We start from the raw sequence: 19,038 nt of genomic DNA on the forward strand, positions 1-19,038 counted from the left end.
TGGGATTGCCCTTCATTTTAAAATCTAATTCCAAAATCTGTGTCATACGTTACGTACTCAGTTTGAAACCTTCTAGTGTTTTAAGGTCTCTTCCGCTCATATACTCTTCTTCCATGATTCGTAAACCAAGCGTATTCTGTACTCATTACTCTGTTTATTCCATTTAACAAATCCCGATTACACTTATGATCCACAGTGAAGAACAACTACAGGATCTGTTAAATGGAAATAACAAAGTACAAAATAAGCGAAAGCCTCATTTTTGAGCCAACTCGGCGCCACGGGAGTGCTGTTGTTTGAGACATTTCGGAGAAACGGTCGCCGAGCTCCACGAAGTAGCCGACAGAATGGCGCCACATGTAACACTCCACTCATCATATCCCATTGGCGCCCGTCGTCATAAAGATTCCCGTGCAAAGCCCTTGCTGAGGCTACAATAGACTACTCGACTCTTACGTCAGCACACGTTTGCAGTCACCTTCGGTAATTGGCTGGAAGGAATGGTATTGGCGCCCAGGCTGACGGAGTGCGGTAGTGGGAGTCTAGACGAATTTTTTGTAAGGCCATAATTGGCAAAAGCTTTGTTTATTGGCGCGATTGGCCGAGTTCTGGCACAGGTCATGGGGGGGGGGGGGGGGGGGGGAGAGTTGGTTCTTGGTCGCCACAGGACTCGGTCGCTTACTTTGCCGCCCTTCTTGCAAAGTAATTTCATTCATAGCGTCACCTGTCCGGCCACCGGCGCTTCTATTTGTCTCCAAGCAGGAGCCCATCTCCATGCAACGGTCGACCACGAATAGCAACCGTCATCAGCACGCTGTCCTGCACTGGATTGCCGCTAATACACACAGCTCTGGCCTGTAGGTTTTCAGTTGATTTTTCGGCCTCCCAAAATTCGAAATGAGATTTCTCAGTGGTGGCATCTGTAGAACCACACTGCCTCCTTCGGTGATATAGTGGTACTGCATCCGATACCAAATTGTTTATCGGTATTCTACATCTCACTCATTTTCTTTGACCGCCCCCCCCCCCCCCCCCCCCTTTCTCGTAATAGAGAAGCACATTGGATTCCATGTTGTGCTGTTTGTACTAGGTTCTTACCAACACCTCTATCAAATGAGGACTATTTACGTGTTTGGTTTATGTTAACATACAAGATTGTCCCTTGTACAAATTCATGATCAATTTTTTGTTCCATTTACAGAAAGTAAATGTATTGGTTAAAAACAGTCTTGGTTGCAATTTTTTTTTATTTTATTTTTTTTTATTTTTCAACGACGTGTTTCTCCTTATTTAGGCATCTTCAGGTTATCTTTTCTAGATGGACGCGAGAGGCACCAAGATCTGCACAACGCGTTTCCGTTCACAGGAACGAGTAACAATAAGATGGGGGCTCAGGTAGTAAGCATAATACGCTTACTACCTGCTTACTACCTGAGCCCCCATCTTATTGTTACTCGTTCCTGTGAACGGAAACGCGTTGTGCAGATCTTGGTGCCTCTCGCGTCCATCTGCACCAAGATCTGCACAACGCGTTTCCGTTCACAGGAACGAGTAACAATAAGATGGGGGCTCAGGTAGTAAGCATAATACGCTTACTACCTGCTTACTACCTGAGCCCCCATCTTATTGTTACTCGTTCCTGTGAAAGGAAACGCGTTGTGCAGATCTTGGTGCCTCTCGCGTCCATCTAGAAAAGATAACCTGAAGATGCCTAAATAAGGCGAAACACGTCGTTGAAAAATTAAAAAAATAAAATTGCAACCAAGACTGTTTTTAACCAATACTGTTAAGCACTGGTTTGCTGTATGCCACATATGGATTGGAAGAATTGCTATAGAAAGTAAATGTAACTGTAAATTTGTAGGACGGCGTTTATTTGTTGAACAGTCACACTCACCGAAATCTTTTCCAATCATAACTTTCGGAAGGAAACTTTCATTAATTAATTTAATGAATAAATTATATGAGAGGCTAGCCACCCCACATAGGATTTACATCAGGGCCATTATGAAATTGCGTTACACACCCTGTGCAGATTCAGTATAAACCCACTTGGGTTTTATTTGCATAACATCGTGATTCTGTCCCCTAAGTTGCATATCAGTTAACGGTCTCACGATAGCAAACACGCCGCTAGTTTCCACGAGAAATTTAACAGCAAAATTGGTGAACACGAAGTAGATGAAGTTAAGGAATTCAGCTACCTTGGAAGCAAAACAACCCATGACCGGCGAAGGAAGGACGTAAAAAGTAGACTAGCACAGACAAAGAGGGCATTCATGACCAAGAGAAATCTACTGGCATCAAACATAGGCCTTCATTTGAGGAAGAAACTGGAGCACAGTATAGTATGGTTGTGGCTCACGGACAGTAAGGCATTAGGACAGAGAGAATCGAAGCTTCTGATATGTTGTATTGAAGAAAAATGTCGAAAATTAGGTGGACTCTTAAGATAAGGAATGAGGTGATGCTCCACAGCATCGGCGAAGAAAGGAACATACGCAAAAAAAAGTGTGACAAGACACAGCGTGACAGGACATATGTTTTAGGCATTAGGAAAGAACCTTCTTGGTGCTACAGGCAGCTGCAGAGGGCAAAAACTGTAGGGGAAGACAGTTGTTGGAGTACATCCAACATATAACTGAGGATGTTAAGAAGGGATCTAACCACGCTTCGACCCGTAAAAACCCAGTTTCGTTATTCCTGATACCCAGAGCAGAGATCCGAATGTGAGACTATTTTACCTCTGGAATATTTTACCCGAGAGGATTCCATCATAATTTAACCAAACAGCAAAGCTGTACTCCCACTGAAAGAAATGAAAGTTGTAGTTTCCCCCAGATTTCAGCTATTCGAAGTACCAGCACAGCAATGTCTTGTTGGTTATATTACAAGGCCATATTAGTGATCCAAACTTTTGTCCCTGCAATATCTGAATATGCTGCTGACCGTCTTCGCAAATCGTAGGTTAATCAGTCCTCTCGACAGATATCTTTCACTATGGCTACACATGACGTACTGTTGTATCACTGAGGCATGCAAGCTACCTTACCTTGACAAGGTCCGTGGTTATTTTGGAGTCTAAAGGGAGCATGTATTGTACGAAAGAGTGCTGAAAAGTAAGGCCTCGGAAATTTGGTTGTTCTCAATATCGGTTAAGGTCTTATACAGCGTGTTTCCGTAAGAGTGTGCAAAAATTTAACAGGACCTAGAGGATGCTCCACACAACAATTTGAGGTAGGAAACATGGAGCCAGAGAAGCCAACTTAAGGATATAGAAAGAATAAATTCACATTACTGTACTTTTTTATTTATATTAGTTACAGTTAACTGAAAATACTGTCATTGACACAATGAACGTACCATTTGCACTGTACCTTACAAAATGAAGGCTATCAACCTCAATGCAAGCACAACATTGACGCATCGACGAACAAGATTCTGACGCACACACACACACACGCGCATATACACCCAAATACATATTTATTTTAAAAAAATTAAAAAACACACATTTACACACAGCAAAATACAGACATCTCACACAGGCGCGCGCGCGCTTGTGCACGCACACACATTCAACAAATGAAAAATATAAATCCACAACACAACACAAACAAAAGACAGACAAACTCACAACAACATTTGGCACCCACTGTTGTTGTTGTGGTTTTCAGACTGGTTTGATGCACCTCTCCATGCTACTCCATCCTGTGCAAGCTTCTTCATCTCCCAGTACCTACTGCAACCTACATACTTCTGAATCTGTGTAGTGTATTCGTCTCGTGGTCTCCCTCTACGATTTTTACCCTACACGCTGCCGTCCAATACTAAATTGGTGATCCCTTGATACCTCAGAATATTTCCTACCAGGCGATCCCTTCTTCTAGTCAAGTTATGCCACAAATTTCTCTTCTCCCCAATTCTATTCAATACCTCCTCATTAGTTATGTGATCTACCCATCTAATCTTCAGCATTCTTCTGTAGCACCACATTTCGAAAGCTTCTATTCTCTTCTCTATTATCGTCCACGTTTCACTTCCATACATCGCTACACTCCATACAAATACTTTCAGAAACGACTTCCTGATACTTAAATCTATACTCGATGTTAACAAATTTCTCTTCTTCAGAAACGCTTTCCTTGCCATTGACTCTCTACATTTTATATCCTCTCCGACCATCATCAGTTATTTTGCGCTGTCTAAGGCGCTGCAGTCCTGGACTGTACGCCTGGTCCCGACGGACGTTCGAGTCCTCCTTCGGGTATGGGTGTTTGTGTTTGTCCTTTAACTCTAGGTTAAGTAGTGTGTAAGCTTAGAGACTGATGACCTTAGCAGTTAAGTCCCATAAGATTTCACACACATTTGAACATTTTTTCAGTTATTTCTCTCCCCCCCCCCCCCAAATAGCAAAACTCATTTATTACTTTAAGCGTCTCATTTCCTAATCTAATTCCCTCAGCGTCACCCGATTTAATTCGACTACATTCCATTATCCTCGTTTTGCTTTTGTTGATGTTCATCTTATATCCTCCTTTCAAGACACTGTCCATTCCGTTCAGCTGCTCCTCCAGGTCCTTTGCTGTCTCTGACAGAATTACAATGTCAGCGGCGAACCTCAAACTTTTTACTTCTTCTCCATGGATTTTAATACCTGCTCCGAATTTTTGTTTTGTTTCCTTTACTGCTTGCTCAATATACAGATTGAATAACAACGGGGATAGGCTACAACTCTGTCTCACTCCCTTCCCAACCACTGCTTCTCTTTCATGCCCCTCGCCTCTTATAATTGACAACTGGTTTCTGTACAAATTGTAGATAGTCTTTCGCTCCCTGTATTTTACCCCTGCCACCTTCAGAATTTGAAAGAGAATATTCCAGTCAACATTGTCAAAAGCTTTCTCTAAGTCTACAAAGGCTAGAAATGTAGGTTTGCCTTTCCTTAATCCATTTTCTAAGATAAGTCGTAGGGTCAGTATTGGCTCACGTGTTCCAACATTCCTACGAAATCCAAACTGATCTTTCCCGAGCTCGTCTTCTACCAGTTTTTCCATTCGTCTGTAAAGAATACTTGTTAGTATTTGGCAGCCGTGGCTTATTAAACTAATAGTTCGGTAATTTTCATATCTGTCAACACTTGCTTTCTTTGGGATTGGAATTATTATATTCTTCTTGAAGTCTGAGGGTATTTCGCCTGTCTCATACAACTTGCTCACCAGATGGTAGCGTTTTGTCAGGGCTGGCTCTCCCAAGGCTGTCAGTAGTTCTAATGGAATGTTGTCTATTCCCGGGGCCTTGTCTCTACTTAAGTCTTTCAGTGCTCTGTAAAATTCTTCAAGCAGTATCATATCTCACATTTTATCTTCATCTGTATCCTCTTACATTTCCATACTATTGTTCTTAAGAACATCGCCCTTGTATAGGCCCTCTATATACTCCTTCCATCTTTCTGCTTTCCCTTCTTTGATTAGAACTGGGTTTCCATCTGAGCTCTTGATATTCATGCAAGTGGTTCTCTTTTCTGCAAAGGTCTCTTTAATTTTCCTGTAAGCAGTTTCTATCTTACCCCTAGTGATGTACGCCTCTACATCCTTACATTTGTCCTCTAGCCATCCCTGCTTAGCCATTTTGCACTTCCTGTCGATCTCATTTTTGAGACGTTTGTGCTCCTTTTTGCCTACTTCATTTACTGCATTTTTGTATTTTCTCTTTTCATCAATTAAATTCAATATCTCTTCTGTTACTCAAGGATTTCTACTAGCCCTCGTCTTTTTACCTAATTGATCCCCTGCTGCCTTCACTATTTCATCTCTCAAAGCTACCCGTTCTTCTTCTACTGTATTTCTTTCCCAATTCTTGTCAATCGTTCCCTAATGCTCTCCCTGAAACTCTCTACAACCTCTGCTTCTGTCAGTTTGTCCAGGTCCCATCTCCTTAATTTCCCATCTTTTTGCAGTTTCTTCAGTTTTAATCTACAGTTCATAACCAATATATTGTGGTCAGAGTCCACATCTGCCCCTGGAAATGTCTTACAATTTAAAACCTGGTTCCTAGATCTCTGTCTTACCGTTATATAACCTACCTGAAACCTTCCAGTGTCTCCAGGCTTCTTCAATGTATACAACCTTCTTTCATGATTCTTGAACCAAGTGTAGCTATGATTAAGTTATGCTCTGCGCAAAATTCCACCAGGCGGCTTCCTCTTTCATTCCTCACCCCCATTCCACATTCACCTACTATGTTTCCTTCTCTTCCTTTTCCTACTACCGAATTCCAGTCACCCATGACTATTAAATTTTCGTCTCCCTTCACTATCTCAATTATTTCTTTTATGCCATCATACATTTCATCAATCTCTTCGTCATCTGCAGAGCTAGTTAGCATATAAACTTGTACTACTGTGGTAGGCGTGGGCTTCGTATCTATCTTGGTCACAATAATGCGTTCACTATACTGTTTGTAGTACCTTTCCCGCATTCCTATTTTTTTATTCATTATTAAACCTGCTCCTGCATTACCCCTATTTGATTTTATATTTGTAACCCTGTATCCACCTGACCAAAAATCTTGTTTCTCCTGCCACCGAACTCCACTAATTCCCACTATATCTAACTTTAACCTATCCATTTCCCTTTTTAAATTTAGTAACCTACCTGCCCGATTAAGGGATCTGACATTCTACGCTCCGACCTGTAGAACGCCAGTTTTCTTTCTCCTAATAATAACATCCTCCTGAGTAGTCCCCGTCCGGAGATCCGAATGGGGGACTATTTTACCTCCGAAATATTTTACCCAAGAGGATGCCATCATCATTTAACCATATAGTAAAGCTGCATGCCCTCGGGAAAAATTACCGCTGTAGTTTCCCCTTGCTTTCAGCTGTTCGCAGTACCAGCACAGCAAGCCGTTTTGCTTAGTGTTACAAGTCCAGATCAGTCAATGATCCAGACTGTTGCCCCTGCGACTACTGAAAAGGCTGCTGCCCCTCTTCAGGAACCACAAGTTTGTCTGGTCTCTCAACAGATACCCCTCCGTTGTGGTTGCACCTACGATACGTCTATCATTATCGCTGAGGCACGCAAGCCTCCCCACCAGCGGCAAGGTCCATGGTTCATGGGGGGAGTTGCCAACACTACACACCGAAAATACACATATTTTGATCACAAAATGGAAACTGCAAGTGATACATGCGATGTGACAAATGTGTGAGTAAGAACGCCAGAAATCGGTCAGCTGGAGTATGAAAACTAACGAATACGTCTCCAGGACCACACACATGAGTTAACAGAGCTGGAAACCGTAAGTAACACCGAACGATAAGTTCACGTTACGGAGTTTGTGCTGCAAAAATTGGTTCTAACCTTAAAAGAAAAAAAAGCAGGGGAAAATCACGACAAAATGTAATATAGCAGCATACTGTGTGTACCACATTACACGTTTATAGTATGTGTAAAAGGAAACTTGTATTACAGGCCACTGATGACGCTTCCCAAGTAAAAGAAGCGAAGCGAGTATGGCAAGAAACAAACTGCCTTCAATTAGTTGCATAGACGGTACATACCTCCACGAATTTAGAGTAACTACGGGAAAGACGGAAAACAGAAAAAATGACGAAGGTAATTGTTCCGAATGCTCGTGGTAGAACGAAGTTTTTATGGCCAGTTTTTGAACAGAATGGAGAGGAGAGAGAGGGTATAAAATACGTAATCCCCAAACTTCGTGCAAACGTGCTGAATTAAATTATAAAGCTGTCTGCAGTGTCATACCTAGAGACGAAACACTGTTGAAGATGATCCGTCCATTGAGCATTGCGGGTCGGGGGGGGGGGGGGGGGGGCTTGGGTTCGTTCAGTTACTCGAGAGAAGTAGGAAATGTCAAGTCATTGGGTTTCAGCCTCTCCCTTCTCTCTCATCATCGTCATCGTCAACATCGCCATCAATATCATCATTATCATCATCATTATCATCAGTAATGTAAAGGCGACTCAACATGTCATCATCACATCCATCTAAACAAGACGTATACACAAGGCAATTGACTTTCTAGCACGACATGTGGTGTCAGAAAGTCTTGCATCAGGCAGTGAATAAATAAATTGGGTTTTATGCAATTGAAAAAATGAATATGGACAAATCGCAGCGCAGGATTTGGTTAGACTGGAGTTTGGGTTGGGTGTTGTGCAAGTGCGGTCTTATCTTTTATTTACCACCATATATTTGAACCTGGAAACATACAACAATTTCAATAAAAATCTCTTCCACAGTTAAAATGAGCGATAAACAGTATTTCATCGTGGAATACTTCTTGCTGAAAATGGGCACAGCCGAATAATAATAATAATAGATGTAAATTACTCTAAACAGATCCAAATATTTCTAAACAATGATGTTACTCAGTTGAAATGACGCTATATGTGGGCAGCAACCATGAAAAAATGTCAAAATCAGCGAGTAGTAGCTTTACAAGGAGGCACCAAACATCAGATTGCATAAGTAAGACGAGAAACTGCCCTAAAAGGAGATACACTCTGCCAGCATCAACCTCCATCGACTACCCAAACAATGCTGATGGACAACACAACTACACAGAACTTATGACTATATACAGTTACTGAATCACGATCACTACCTGGGCACAATAATCAAAATGCAATAAACCATCACAGTATTACGCACCACGTCCACTGTGTTAAATACAGAATTTCACTCCACACAATTTATAATGGCTTTGCCGTGTTTGAAAACGCCACAACAGGCAACAGCCGACTTCACCACATTCGGCATCCGCCGCACGATAATTTACTCTGATAAACCTATGAGCTTCCCACTAACAGACGTGGGCCACAAAAGCACTCCACAATACTGCAGTAACTAATAACTCCACCATTCAACGTCTCTGGCTATGGGGTGTCGTCTTCTTGTACATTGCAAGTAAACTATGTCCACGTACAATTTGGCCACGACCCCCATCGAGTGCTACGACATTACAAAGACGCTGCCCTGCCTCATGGCGCTCAAAATTCCAGTTCTCTCTCTCTCTCTCTCTCTCTCTCGTTTGCTGGTTTCTCCGCCACGCCTACGACATCTTCCTTGGATAACCACGCCCAAACACTTGGCCAGTCACGCCGATACTCGGAACAACAGCAGGCGCCAACGCCACTCCACATCTGGTCCCCCACCATGACAGCGGCGTCCGGTTACTGCCAGAAGACAGTGTCCTCTTGAATCGCTCCCTCTGTTTATTGATTGTATAGCCACTGAATTGCTATTTATTTATTTAATGGGATAATAATAATTATTAAAAGGTGGCAATTTTATTTAAGCATTGATTTTACTCTTTCGATTGTTGCGAGTCAGCGATAGTGCAATGCTGCTCGCTTTGGAGAATACACATTTTATAAGAATTATTTGGTCCAGGAAACACTTTTGCGATTTAGACGGTATTCGCGTAATTGTACTGATTAAAAGTTATCGTTTCCGAAAGACGCAGGTTCGATTAAAGCTGTGTGCACTCTTGCGCGTAAAATGAATATATTCATAACACGTCGCGTAACAAAAAGAAACATGCGAATCACAACCGTGATCAAACGAAGCAAATATACACTCCTGGAAATGGAAAAAAGAACACATTGACGCCGGTGTGTCAGACCCACCATACTTGCTCCGGACACTGCGAGAGGGCTGTACAAGCAATGATCACACGCACGGCACAGCGGACACACCAGAAACCGCGGTGTTGGCCGTTGAATGGCGCTAGCTGCGCAGCATTTGTGCACCGCCGCCGTCAGTGTCAGCCAGTTTGCCGTGGCATACGGAGCTCCATCGCAGTCTTTAACACTGGTAGCATGCCGCGACAGCGTGGACGTGAACCGTATGTGCAGTTGACGGACTTTGAGCGAGGGCGTATAGTGGGCATGCGGGAGGCCGGGTGGACGTACCGCCGAATTGCTCAACACGTGGGGCGTGAGGTCTCCACAGTACATCGATGTTGTCGCCAGTGGTCGGCGGAAGGTGCACGTGCCCGTCGACCTGGGACCGGACCGCAGCGACGCACGGATGCACGCCAAGACCGTAGGATCCTACGCAGTGCCGTAGGGGACCGCACCGCCACTTCCCAGCAAATTAGGGACACTATTGCTCCTGGGGTATCGGCGAGGACCATTCGCAACCGTCTCCATGAAGCTGGGCTACGGTCCCGCACACCGTTAGGCCGTCTTCCGCTCACGCCCCAACATCGTGCAGCCCGCCTCCAGTGGTGTCGCGACAGGCGTGAATGGAGGGACGAATGGAGACGTGTCGTCTTCAGCGATGAGAGTCGCTTCTGCCTTGGTGCCAATGATGGTCGTATGCGTGTTTGGCGCCGTGCAGGTGAGCGCCACAATCAGGACTGCATACGACCGAGGCACACAGGGCCAACACCCGGCATCATGGTGTGGGGAGCGATCTCCTACACTGGCCGTACACCACTGGTGATCGTCGAGGGGACACTGAATAGTGCACGGTACATCCAAACCGTCATCGAACCCATCGTTCTACCATTCCTAGACCGGCAAGGGAACTTGCTGTTCCAACAGGACAATGCACGTCCGCATGTATCCCGTGCCACCCAACGTGCTCTAGAAGGTGTAAGTCAACTACCCTGGCCAGCAAGATCTCCGGATCTGTCCCCCATTGAGCATGTTTGGGACTGGATGAAGCGTCGTCTCACGCGGTCTGCACGTCCAGCACGAACGCTGGTCCAACTGAGGCGCCAGGTGGACTACATCCAGCATCTCTACGATCGTCTCCATGGGAGAATAGCAGCCTGCATTGCTGCGAAAGGTGGATACACACTGTACTAGTGCCGACATTGTGCATGCTCTGTTGCCTGTGTCTATGTGCCTGTGGTTCTGTCAGTGTGATCATGTGATGTATCTGACCCCAGGAATGTGTCAATAAAGTTTCCCCTTCCTGGGACAATGAATTCACGGTGTTCTTATTTCAATTTCCAGGAGTGTATGATAACATAAATGTTCTTCGCTGTTATTCAGGACAGGCTCAGATTAGACCTTGCAATTTTTAGTTATAGGAAATCACAAAGCGTTACACCCTCGAGATATCTGTTTTGAATAAATTGTATTTACCTTCTCTCTCTCTCCTTTTTACAGCCTTTATACCTTCACATCGTTTAAGGAACTTTTCCTTCTCTACCGACCAGTACGAGAACAAAATTCAGACTCAACAAAATGTCTTATATCGAATTATTACATGCTTAACCCTTAACAATCATATATAGTTTCGTAGTACAAACAATGCTAATTTCTTCCGTGCACTAGAAAGTCTTTGATACACTGAGCACAAAAATGAAAATAATAAAATTATAAGTACATTTCTAATATCATGAATACTTCTTTAAATCATGAAAATAAGGTTTGACATCGTCGTAATATTAATTTTCATCGTTGTAGCATTACACTCTCCTGCTCCATGTTGCTGCCTGAATCCCAGGGCGACTCCTTGGTCAACCACTGTGACACGAACAAGAGTGTGGCTAGTGCTCCATCAAGTCCTCAGAGCTATTCACAAGTCGTGAGGCGCTGTCACAGAATCCTTAGTTCAAGTCGACGACGCCCATTTGACCCAGTACACCCTCGCTGTGTCACGCCGCCTCAGGAAACTCCGGAGCGGCACAAATGGCTCTGAGCACTATGGGACTTAACTGCTGAGGTCAACAGTCCCCTAGAACTCAGAACTACTTAAACCTAACTAACCTAAGGACACCACACACATCCATGCCCGAGGCAGGATTCGAACCTGCGACCGCTGCGGCCACAGCGACCGGCTCGGAGCGGCACAACTTTAGTTTACACGCCAACAGAAGCACCCTCTGGCTATAGTCCAAGCCATATGTGACGAAGTAATGTTAAATTTGAAAAAAAAAATTGCTATCTGAAAACAACAAGTATAAACGTATAGGAAATTAAATTTTGAATATTCTTTTTCGTGAAACTCTATCGAAGGCGGCAAACATGGAGAAAAATTTCCGCAAAGTTGCAAAAAATTATAACTGCGATAGAAAAATGTCAAATGAGGAAGCTGTAGGGCTTAAAAATATATATTGACTGCATTTTTTAAGTATGCTTTTTTGCACTTCGAGGTATATCGAAACTGTTAAAGAGCATCTTCTCTATAACACTTTAACATTCCCGTTCCCATACTTCCTATTTACTGTAAGTACAACATGTGGTAAGTCAAAAAACATCTGTTTGAAAAATTTTAGAAACTATTTTTCGATACGTATACACTGAAGCGCTAAAGAAACTGGTATAGGCATGCATATTCAAATACAGAGATATGTAAACAGGCAGAATACGGCACTGCAGTCAGGAACGCCTATATAAGACAACAAGTGTCTGGAGCAGTTGTCGTTTAGACAGACAAAAATTTATGTTGGGGAGTTAAAGTTTCTAGGGAAATATGTCCACAATAACGCAAAAGGGATGATGAAAAAGAATTTGGATTTTAACTAGTAGAATCGCTCTTTTGTCAGGAGTACATTCGGGAAAGACCATGCTTCTATGGCTTTAACTAGCGTGAAAAGTTTAGAAGGCGTCGATGTGCACCGATGACTGAATGCTGCGTTGAACTCGCTGTGTGAGGAGGATGGTTAAATAGTTCAAATGGCTCTGAGCACTATGGGACTTAACATCTGTGGTCATCAGTTCCCTAGAACTTAGAACTACTTAAACTTAACTAACCTAAGGACATCACACACAAAATGGTTCAAATGGCTCTGAGCACTATGGGACTTAACATCTGTGGTCATCAGTCCCCTAGAACTTAGAACTACTTAAACCTAAGTAACCTAAAGACAACACACACATCCATGCCCGAGGAAGAGGCTGGTTATTTCGGACTTCTTGGTGACAAAGCTTTGGCCTCCCTTCCACATCTTAATCATGATTATGCTGTGAACGTGCCGGTGAACAGGCTAACCGTGTGCATCGGACTTAGTCAGTGAGGCGAACGAATTACACTATGTGATCAAGAGTATCCGGACACCCCCAAAACATGTGTTTTTCATATTAGGTGCGTTGTGCTGCCACCTACTGCCAGGTACTCCATATCAGCGACCTCAGTAGTCATTCGACATCGTGAGAGAACAGAATGGGGCGCACCGCGGAACTCATGGACTTCGAACGTTTTCAGGTGATTGTGTGTCACTTGTGTCTACGCCATATTTCCACATACCTTGAGAGGCACCCACATGCCTTGCTCATGCTATGGCATCAAGCAGTCAGGCCTGCAAGATGAGTGGTCTGCCAAGCGAGTGGATTCATTCTTATTTATCGAGTAGCATGAACTCTAGTACTCACACCTAAGTTACAAGTTATCCTCCTATATGATCAATACGCAACGGAAACACGCATCTGACTATCAGTAATTTACAGAACTCTGACTGTACACTACGCACTGGCAATACCACATTTTCTTTTTGTCTTTTATTTAACGGCTTTTGTCAACACGTGGCCACCGCACTGAATATGAATGGCGCACACATTATAAATTCGGGACATTATGACAACATACAATTCGAAGGAAAAGCCCACCAATCTTTTTCTTTTCACTATCTTATTTATTCCGATAAATTCTCTAACCTAAACACACAAATTCTACAACCTACAACAATAACATATGAGAAATTCCGCCCAGTGGGCATGGCTTTACAATAGTGAATCTCTATATTATGGTCTCGTAATTATTTTTAACGCTACAGTGCACTTTCTGGATAGGATGGTGAATCTTTTATTATACCTCATACTTCGACTCTCACAATCATCATCACTAAACTTTCCTCCAGACCGAGCGGTACCGAAGGAACAAGCATAACCCACTAATCTTTTGAAACTACCTCGCTACTCTCCCATGCAAGCCACACATACCCAAATTACATTACATACACCACACTACAATAGGAAATACTACACAGAGAATGGTCACAACATTATCACTTTCAGCTTTCCCACTTCAATTAATATTTATCCCAGTTCCACACGACACTGCCCCACTTCATAATTCTACTTTCCTACTATGAACTCTGGAGAAATTTGCACGTCTTCCTGTGCAATGCAAGCCAAGTGGCGTTGCTGGATAGACGGCCGACTCACCTTGCTTCTCTCTCAGAGTTTAAATCTAGCGTCACACGGAATCATATCACGCAAAGTAACATTAAGAACATATTCATCACACACGCGAGTCCTCAACTGATACCATGGACGAGTACTTCTCTTTATCTTTTGTCTCATACACAGTTTGAGACTCACACAGTACTCACCACGTGGAAGTACTCGTCTCTAATTTCAAGTCCTGCACACGCCATTTCTTAAATATTTCAACTTATGGTACACACGCTATTTCTTAAATATTTCAACTTGTTGTACACACGCTAGTAATTCAGCTTAACTTAAGCACACGGAAGTATTTCAACTTAATGCTACACGTGGTTTCATTGTGACCGTTGGTCACTTCCGAAGATTCCTACAATCCCATTAATATTACCTGCCTGACATTTAATTCTCCCCACAAAAGTTCCTGAAATAGAGAAATTAATATTTCAAACTACTCTTAAATATTACACATGCATACCATGTCTCCACTCTTTCGTCATTACGGAGCACAACTAAAACAGGTCTTAACAGCACAAGATCCAGCGGCAGAGTGCCGAAACATGGCCGTTCTCTAGGTGCTCTCACACCTCTGTCGAGGTGGGGGAAGTACCTTGCTATCGTATTGGTCAGCCACATTTCAGGCGCTCAGAGCTCTGGTAAATTTCATCTCTTTGGTCCCACCAAAGGTGGCCAAAGGATCGACTCAAAGATGATCATATATTCACATTCACTATCTGCAGTTAGCAGACGACCATACATTCGTTCATTTCACAGATCTCACCAAACTGGATGTAGGGATTTACTTTGTGGGAGTGCACATGTGATCAGTTAAATAAATAAATTGTCATTCTTTCCCACACTGATATCCGGCTTCGCTGTATTAATTGAAATTGAGTTATTTTACAAAAAAAAATGTGTTGTTCTGACAAAAATAATGAAGTATGTTGTACCTATTTTCAATGTCGGGCGGTACTGTACCCTTTCAACCTAAACATTCCTAGGTCCACTGCTTCCGATGTGATAGTGAAGGGACACGTGCAGCACAAAAGCGTACAGGCCGACCTCGTCTGTTGACTGACAGAGACCGCCGACAGTTGAAGAGGGTCGTAATGTGTAATAGGCATACGTCTATCCAGCCCATCACACAGAAATTCCAAACTGCATCAGCATCCACTGCAAGTATTGTGACATTTAGGCAGGAGGTGTGAAAACTTGGATTTCATGGACGAGCGGCTGCTCATAAGCCATACATCACGCCGGTAAATGCCAAACGACGCCTCGCTTAGTGTAAGGAGCGTAAACATTGCACGATTGGACAGTAGAAAAACGTTGTGTGGAGTGACGAGTAACGGTACACAATGTGGTGATCCGATGGCAGGGTTTGGGTATGGTGGATGCCCCGTGAACGTCATCTGCCAACGTGTGTAGTGTCAACAGTAAAATTCGGAGGCGGTTGGGTTATCGTGTGGTCGTGTTTTTCATGAAGGGAACATCCACCCCTTGTTGTTTTGCGTGGCACTATCACAGCACAGACCTATAGTGATGTTTTAAGCTTTTCTTGCTTCCCACTGTTGAAGAGCAATTCGGGGATAGTGACTGCATCTTTCAAGACGATCGAGCACTTGTTCATAATGCAAGGCCTGTGGCCGAGTGGTTACAAGACAATAACATCCCTGTAATGGACTGACATGCACAGAGTCCTGGCCTGAACCCTACAGAACACCTTTGGTATGCTTTGGTACGCCGACTTCGTGCCAGGCCTCACCGACCGACATCGATACCTCTCCTCAGTGCAGCACTCCGTCAAGAATGGGCTTCCATTCCCCAAGAAACCTTCCTGCACCTGATTGACCGTATGCCTGAGAGAGTAGAAACTGTCATAAAGGCTAAGGCGGGGCCAGAACCTTATTGAATTACTGCATTACCGATGGAGGGCGCCACGAACTTTTAAGTCATTTTCAGCCAGGTGTCCGGATACTTTCGATCACGTAGTGTATTTCGAGTGCTGTACAATTAAATTCGATAGCCAGTATGCTGAGCCAAGACCTGAATCCGAAGTAAATAAAGAGGGTTTGCTGTTGTAATGTTATATGAAAGATAGTTAAAACAGATTTCGCTGGATATATGATAATTCGTATTCACCATTGCAGTGGCGAAAACTTTTTTTATTTTTTTTTTTATAGGCTGCAGTCCGTCTATAGCAGATATATACATAGCTTCCCTATTAGTTGAGAAAATATCGTTGCACTTCCCACTTTATCCGCTGCGAGACTAGAGTTGTTACCTGTGTAGGAAAGAGGGAGTGTATAGGTCTAACTAAAACCATCCAGCTAGTACACATTCTCGCTGCTGTAATCACACTCGAAAAATGTTCTGCTATAATGTGAATTACCCTTCTGCAGAGACTTTTCAGCTTACCTACTCGGTGAATAGATATCGCGCTGTGCTTCTTTCTGAAAATAAATCTGCAATCGGTCCCGCTTTCTTACGTCATCATCAAAACTCTCTTGTACTGCTTTGTGTTCAAAACTAATAAGCTTTAATCCAAGTTTTAGAAGAAAAGGAACCGTCTGCAATCTGATTAATGAAATGAAAGTAAAGTTTACTTACATTCTATTTTATGACACCAGTTAACTAGCAAACATTCGTTACTTAAATTTTCTCGTGATGTTTTTCATGCTCAGTGCTCTTCCTTCTTAAAACTTTACAATGAAACCTTCTTCGTGTGCATAATCTCAGAGGAGACATCACATTTCATTTCTGTTCTTTCGGACAAACACCACGCATTCAAATAACTGATTCGCCTCAATGGGCAATGCATCCACAATCTTCAGTGCAGATGCACGTTTCCTTCGACCTCCAGCGGGAATGTGTAATCAGCGAGCATGGAGTAAATGGACGGGGACTGCGGATAGAGGGTGCTAGGTGGGAGTGTGAGTCGGCCGGACATCGTTCCGTGACAGTCCACGCACTTGCCATAAACACTGTGCCCGGATAGAGCAGTGGTTAACGCAGCTGCCTAGCCGGCACAGTAGCTCGGCGTGTTCGGTCGGTGGAAAAGCCGCCGTCTGTAATAAATAAACTGAGTCAAGGGATCAACGATGAACTTGAAAGGGTGTCATGCGGCGTCCACCCTGACGAAATGCAACGAACGATAACGGACAAAGTGAAGAAGGAAAAGAAAGTAAGCATGAGATCCTGAGTTTGGGTCTCAGTCCGTCACACATTTTCACTCCCTGCCGCTAATGCCGCATAAAGTTCCCATGCAGCTCATATCAGAAGTGCCTTTCCTTTCCGTCCGTTTCTCCCCCCTCCACCTTCAATTTACGTAAGTTACAGCTATGTCAATGATTTTTTAAGAAAAACTCCTTGGCGCTGCTTACGTTTTCTCACTCGCTGACAGATGTCACTGTCGTCGACAGCTCATGGCCTCTGTATTGAGTCCTCTTTATTCACAGCAGATGCCAACACTCTGCTGTAACCCAGACAGTGTCTCTCGCTCCTTCTATTCTTTGCGGCATGAAAAAGGAAATGAAGTCCATTTGAAGTGCTGCTTCCCCTTCACCTACCTAATGTGAACCTTTTTGTTTAAATTATATCCCATTTGTGTGCTACGAGAAATTACCTGCATTTCATGGGGTACAAAAAAGAATTCTGCTCGATAACGAAATTCCCGTGAAAGTACACTACTGGCCATTAAAACTGCTACACGAAGAAGAAATGCAGATGATAAACGGGTATTCATTGGACAAATATATTATACTAGAACTGACATGTGATTTACGCAATTTGGGTGCATAGATCCTGAGAAATCACTAACCAGAAAAACCACCTATGGCCGTAATAACGGCCTTGATACGCCTGGGCATTGAGTCAAACAAAGGTTGGATGGCGTGTACAGGTACAGCTGCCCATGCAGCTTCAACACGATACCACAGTTCATCTAGAGTAGTGAATGGCCTATTGTGACAAGCCAGTTGCTCAGCCACCATTGACCAGACGTTTTCAATTGGTGAGAGATCTGGAGAATGTGCTGGCCACGGCAGCAGTCAAACATCCTCTGTACCCAGAGAGACCCGTACAGGACCTGCAACATGCGGTCGTGCATTATCCTGCTGAAATGTAGGGTTTCTCAGGGATCGAATGAGGGGTAGAGACACGGGCCGTAACACATCTGAAGTGTAACGTCCACTGTTCAAAGTGCCGTCAATGCGAACAAGACGTGACCGACACGTGTAGCCAATAGCACCCCATACAATCACGCCGGTTGATACGCCAGTATGGCGATGACAAATACACGCTTCCAATGTGCGTTCACTGCGATGTCGCCAAACACGGATGCGATCATCATGAAGCTATAAACAGAACCTGGATTCATCCGAAAAAATGACGTTTTGCCATTCGTGCACCCACGTTCGTCGTTAAGTACACCATCGCAGGCACTCCTGTCTGTGATGCAGCGTCAAGGGTAACTGCAGCCATTGTCTCCGAGCTGATAGTCCATGCTGCTGCAAACGAAACGTTGTCGAACTGTTCGTGCAGATGGTTGCTGTCTTGCAAACGTCCCCATCTGTTGACTCAGGCATCGAGACGTGACTGCACGATCCGTTACAGCCATGCGGATAAGATGCCTGTCATCTCGACTGCTAGTGATACGTGGCCGTTGGGATCTAGCACGACGTTCCGTATTACCCTCCTGAGCCCACCGATTCCATATTCTGCTAACAGTCATTGGATCTCGACCAACGCGAGCAGCAATGTCGCGCTACGATAAATCTCAATCGCGATAGGCTACAATCCGACCTTTATCAAAGTCGGAAACGTGATGGTACGCATCTCTTCTCCTTACACGAGGCATCACAACAACGTTTCACCAGGCAACGTCGGTC

Source organism: Schistocerca piceifrons, chromosome 4 (assembly GCF_021461385.2).
Source record: "Schistocerca piceifrons isolate TAMUIC-IGC-003096 chromosome 4, iqSchPice1.1, whole genome shotgun sequence".
Classification (NCBI taxonomy): Eukaryota; Metazoa; Arthropoda; class Insecta; order Orthoptera; family Acrididae; genus Schistocerca; species Schistocerca piceifrons.